This window comes from Mus pahari, chromosome X, assembly GCF_900095145.1.
Source record: "Mus pahari chromosome X, PAHARI_EIJ_v1.1, whole genome shotgun sequence".
Classification (NCBI taxonomy): Eukaryota; Metazoa; Chordata; class Mammalia; order Rodentia; family Muridae; genus Mus; species Mus pahari.
Genome location: NC_034613.1, coordinates 60703703 through 60710162, shown reverse-complemented (window position 1 = coordinate 60710162; position 6460 = coordinate 60703703).

The window sequence follows — 6460 nt, the reverse complement described above, 5'->3', positions numbered from 1 at the left end:
AGAGAGAGAGAGAGAGAGAGAGAGAGAGAGAGAGAGAGATCACCTAGGGTGTAAAAGAATTTAAATAAAACTAAGTTCTAAAATCTAATCCCTTTAATATAGAGAGGAATAGTCAGCAAGGAAGAGTAGCAAGAAGACACTTGTGGGCCAAAAATGAGAGGAAATAGAGTCACAGAAGTCAGGGGAGAAGAGAAGGGAATGTTTAGCAAATGAATCACCGTTGCCAAGGGTCACAGAACATGGGAGTAAATGGGGGATTTGGCAACTTGTTGATTTGTATTTTCTTTGGTAAGAGCTTGTTCCATAAAGTGGTAGGCACTGAGGCTGCACATGTGTGTGTTAAGGAGTATTGTGAGGAGAGAGAGAGAGAGAGAGAGAGAGAGAGAGAGAGAGAGAGAGAGAGAGAGAGAGAAATGAATGAAGACAGGGGCTTAGAAATGGAGTAGAGAACTGTCTAGCAAGAAGAAAGCACATGGACGTCAAAGAATGATGTATTTTAAGGTAAGGGACATGAACACCATGCTTGCATACTGACTGGACTGGTGAAATAGGAAGGGGGATTATGGTACTTCAGAGGAAGTTAAATAGAATAGAGTGAGATCCAGAATGTAGATAAAGATATCACTGTTAGGAAGAAAACTTCTTTTAGCATGAGGAATGATTGAGTACAAAAGAAGGCCAAAAGAAAAAAAAGAAAAAAAGAAAAAAAATAGTTCCACTAAAGAGATTCTGAAGCAACTCCTGTCCAATACTTCTGACTTCTAAATTGAACATAAGAAATGGAAGACACAGGGACTGGAAAGACTTAGCACATGAACATCTTGGGCAAAGAAGAGTGCCTGAATGAGACTATAGGCTATGTGATTTGTTCATCAGGATTTGCAGTTCTCTCTCTTCACATGGAGACTCTGAGAGCAGACAGCTGCTTTCATCCAATGCTGGATATTTGCTCATCAACTGGAGCACAGGCGAGGAGGGCACAGGAATGACTGTGGTAAAAGAACAGAATGTCTGAAAAGGCTGAGAGCAGAACACATGGGAAATGTTAACTGAAAAGGTCACAAGGGAGACCACTGAAGAGCTGCAATTCTGATACTGTACACGAGGGGGCAAAAGATGACCAGAAATGAGTCTGGCCCACATCCTATTTTTGGGATTCTTTTGTCCAGAGCATTTCTGGCCCTACTGTCCACTCTAAACATCCCTTGAACTTCAAAGTGCATGGAGATGCTTACTAACCTGGATTCATTGCTGATACCACCCAATGGCTGATGTGGTGTGGTGTGGTGTGGTGTGGTGTGGTGTGGTGTGGTGTGGTGTGGTGTGGTGTGGTGTGCTATGCTGTGCTGTGCTGTGGTATGCCATGGAATGCTGTAGTAGTGTAATGGTATGGAGTGGTAGGCAAGAACAGAAGAAGCTATGAGCATCAAGAAATAATAGGAACCTAAGCTCTTGGCCCATGTGTGGGGTATTCCAAGACTCCAACTTTAAAGTAACCATAGAAAGCACACACTGAGTGTTCTTAAACACCCCAAGCTATTGGAAGTTGGTGTGAAGATGAAACTTAATTTATATGCTGGTTTTAAAAAGCCATCAGACCTATTGCCTAAGGCTGAGACCATGGTATATAGTATCATGGGCTGGACCTAACCCACAGCACTCCTGGAACTAAATGTACAAAGCCTTACAAATGTGTTCTTGCTGAAGAAGGGAGCCACTAGCTAGTAAATCTTCCCTAATAGCTTGTTGCCAGGCCTAAGATGAACATAGGCTGATGAGACAATGTAAAATCTACTCCTCATTTTTGCCTTTATTGCTCATTCATTTACTCTTTACCTATTCCTTCATGCATGACATGAGAGGAGGCAAACAGGCATGTCCTAAGTCAGCAACTCTCAGCCTTCCTAATGTTGTCTTGACCCCCAACCATAAAATTATTTTTGTAATTTTGATACTGTTGTGAATGGTAATGTAAATATCTTACATGCACATGGTCTTAGACAACCCCTGTAAAAGGGTTGTTCAACTCCCATAGAGGTCCATAACCCAGAAAGTTGAGAACCACTGTCTTAGGTGATAGATGGGAGAAAATGGAGGAGTCTTCATGACTGAGAGACTGGGAAAGGTTGTTTCTAAGAAAAGAAAGTACAAATGGTTGGAGGAGGGAACCAAGAGAGAAGATCCAATTGGATCCAGAAAAATAGATGAGAGTGTGTGACCAATTAGGAGGGGCTGGTCTCACAGCAGCTCAGGAGGCTGCAGGCTAACTTCAAGATGACAAACATTCATTTGTTCATTAGTTCCTAGGATCCTGGAGTTCTTTGGAATACCAATAAAGTCCCTGCTGTCAAGCAACTGTCTGTTATCCTTTCCCCCTGTGATCCATGAATCAACAAAGAGATTCTCAGGTGGTCCAGGTCAAAAGTCGAAGTATTGTTCTCCTAAATCTAGAATGGACTTGGTGGGCACCAACTATCAGTAGGTGAGGAATGTGGAATAGAATAGCAGCACTAAGCCAGATAACTGCACCACCTGTCCTGGAAAATTTACTATACACAAGGACTCCACACAGACTTGTCTAGCAGACAAAGGCTCAGGTTTAAATCACCCCATGATATCGGCCCTCTCCTAAAACCTAAATCCTAGTTCCTTGCTGTAGTCATACCCCATGCCAAGTCAGATGAATTTCCAGCTCCTCTCTCACCTACTTGCCCCACAGGCTGGAACTTGGATTATACAAACACTTGAATTCACTATTCTAAATACTGCAATTTGTCTGTCCTGTCTGTTGACCTTTGCCTGTCTGCATTTGACATGTTTTGATTCTGTAGGGTTGTGGGTTTTGTTTCATCAACAAGGAGACTATGTGGTTAATTGCCCTTTGACTTTTGGGGTCAGGGCCTCCATCTGAGCAGGAAACACCCATGGCTCCAGAAGTTTCAAGCATCTTGTCATTTAACTGTCATTGTCAATCTTTCACCCTTCTATCACTCCCTTCTCTTTGTAGTCTCGGGAGTTGTGTGTGCTGTGGAGAAACTTCCAGAGGTAATGTGTATAGCTGAGTCATCTACCAAGTCTCATCAGATTATACCTATCCCAGGGATCAGAACCCTGATGGTAGGGGTCCCTCCCTAAGGAGGAAACCTGAGCCGGGCAGCTTTAGGTTCACACACTTAGGATGAGTTACACTTGAGCCAGATAGACTGGGCAGAGGTAGAACACTTTCTTGTTGATCCTATCAGCTTCTGTGAAGTGGTTCAGGCCAGTCTTGATTTCCCACTTGCTCTTGACTCAAGCCACTGATTTTCTTTGTGAAACATTTTCCTGGTGTCAACTAAGCACTGGGTTCACGAAGACATTCACCTTGAATATTTGTGGAAAGCCATTTAAGTTCAGCAAGGTCCTAAGTTTTGGGAGCCATGGGAACATCTACAGTCTGATCCAACCTCTACCCATTGTGGGGGCAGTTTAGAAGAGCAACTATGCACATACAGCTGGTGCTGAACAGTCAGGAGAGTCCAAGAGAGCCAGGGAGCTCTTCCCACCTGGCTTCTGCATTGTGGACAAAGATGCAGTTGTGTTGGATGGTGTTTTGCTGGGGCAAACATGTGAAGGAGTACTTTCCTGAAGTGGACACAGATGTAAAAGGCTAAAGCAGACAACTAAAGGAGTGTTTCACCTAAGCAGACACAGGAGGAAGATTGATCTGCTAAAACAAGCATGTGAAAGGACACATGATGAAGGATTCTTTGCTAACAGGCATGCATTGGTCTGCCTTACACTTTCATAGTTGAGCTGAATTTGTCTGGACTCCATAGAGAGAAATACACCAAAAAAAAAAAACCTTCTGGTGGTGTGCTGCAGTTTCTTGTCACTTCTGAGGACTCGAGCTGATTGATAGGGTGATGTCAGCTGAGACAAATATAAATAGGACTCGATAGACAGTGACAGGAGCTGAGCTTGGTTTGCTTATAGAGCTAGCTGTGCAATAGTTGTGGATCTCCTGTGTTTGCTAATCTTTGCTTCCCTGAGAGAGGGACAGCTGAGAACTTCTCCTGGCATCCCTCCTGGTCCCTCCTGCTGACTTGTCCCAAGGCTGAGGCCTGGCTGTCTCATGTCACCACTGTTGCTAACCCGACTCTACCTAACTGAACTGCTGGTGTATCTGTGAAGTGTTTGATCAAGCTGCCTCTGCCTGCAACCTGTGAACTGAACTGCCGATTTCCAGACAACACAGATGGGAGTTGCTCCAAAGAACCTTTCTAAACAGGTCCACATCCCCTGCTCCATGTATCCTTTCTTTTCCACTACCTCTAGTGGATGGTGGGCTATAAGGGAGGTTAAAGAATTTAAGAACCATCATTAAAAGTTGGCATTTGAAAAATTAAAGTTAAAACAACCAATGAAAGTCTGCATCCCAAGAAAATCAACCCTCCCTCTCTCCCAGGAGCCATCTGAGTGGTGTTTGATGTTGAAAGTTTTGGAACCGGAACCACTCAGTGATCATGTGTAATTACAGTAGCAGGAGTACTCCCACATCAGCTAGGGCAAGATGTAGCTTCTGACCATACAGATAAAATCCTCTAGCAGACTAGCAGGCTCTTGTTTCAGTTAGTCTGAAGTCAAGTGCCAGAGAGCCTGAGGTGAGGATTTCAGTAGAGTATAAAACATTCAACATAGACCTACCTTTGACAGTGTCAGAGTCACAGAAGGTAGGAGGAGTGAAGAGCTCTCTGGAGCACATCAGGGGCTCAGGAACAAGGCTTGAAATCACAGTGGGTATAATGGTTATTACTATGGAACATGTGCCCAGATCTGTTAGGGTGAACAATACTTACATCCTAGACTGTTCCAAGACTACCTTCCCTTTCATTGTTTTAAGATACACTTCAAAATATTGCTCACTACATAAAACAATACCCTGGGTATTGGCTGGTGCTGTATTGGATGGTGTGAAAGGAGTTGAAGCTGATAGTTTTAATAACAATTTATTATTATAAAATGAATTTGGGAATAGAGATGTTTATAAATATTTAATGCCAGGGAAAACTGTTAAATATGCAGCCATAAAACTGTGTGTACTTAATGTTCCATTATATACAAGTCAAGCCTTGTTCTGTGTATGTGGGATTGAGTAGGTAAGGAAGTTACACTGACTGTCTGGAAGCTCTGCTCTGCTTCATCTTTTCACCTGCACAAGCCACACAGACAAGTGCAAGTCCTGAGCTTTCTCAGATAGCTGAATCGAACTTTGTCTCCTGCTGAAAAGGTAAACAAATTCAAAGTGATCCAACTTGGGGCCACCTTATTGTCATTGTTGCTAAGAACAAAGAACCAGAGGGGATCAGAGCTGCCTGCTTTGAATCTTGGGGCTACTGACTACCACTTTGAGGACAGTAGAGGAAGACTAGGGCTTCCTAGTTCACAAGCTCAGGAGAACTCTATGCTTCTACTTCCCCTCAGCTGGCATGGGCTGGGCAGATGTAGCAAGGAAAACAGCCAAACCAGGAAACTCACCATGTCTCAGCATGTACCCAACAACCTAATAATGTGAAGGCAACTGTGTTCAGATGTCCCAGGGCTGCTCCAGGACATTACCACCAAGAGCAGCCACATTCTAAACAGTGAAGTAAAGCAATCATCCCCACAGGTGGCCTCTGAGATCCTGGGATTCTCATGCCTCTCTCTGAGACTTGCTCAATCTGACTGCTGCATTCAGCACTCCTGTGCTTTGTGAGTAAAGTGTTCTGTTCTTCCATGACCTATTCTGCAGCAGAAGATCAAGTAGTAAAGTCACTTTCCAAATACAGAGCTTTACGTATGATTGTGAGAAATATAAGTAATGTCTAGGAAGCCAACAGGAACTCCAAAGTCACTCTGGTACCATGGTGGTCGAGTAGTTATCAAAAGCCACTGCCATACTACTGTCCTTGGAACCATAATAACCCCTCAGATACCTTATCTCCTAATCCATCACATTGGAGTTTAAGGATCCCAGTGAATTTAGGGAGCACAGAAACATTCCTTTTCTAGCACTCTGGTATAAACCATATGCCTGGAGGCATGTCAGACTACTCTTGGTTGTTTCCTTGGTTTGTTTACTTTAAGAGTAAAGTAGAGACAGCACACACATAAAAAACAAACCAAATGAAAAGGCTTCGCTCAGAAGAGTGCCTAGACTCATAGTCACACACAAGAGTAGCAGTCAGTGATATTTGTAAGTGTGGCAAAAATTGCTAATACAATTCGAAAAAGGTATTGCATGAGATGGTTAGCTCTAGAACATGGGCTCTTCAGCAGGATATAAGCATGGTCCACCAAGTCAGTAATATACCTAGGAAATCAAAGTCAACAACACAGACACAAGACTTGTAGGGAAGCATAGTGTTTATTAAGTAAAGATGTTCACTATTTTGAACAGATATTAGTTTCTCACAATTGGATACCCATTTAACATAGG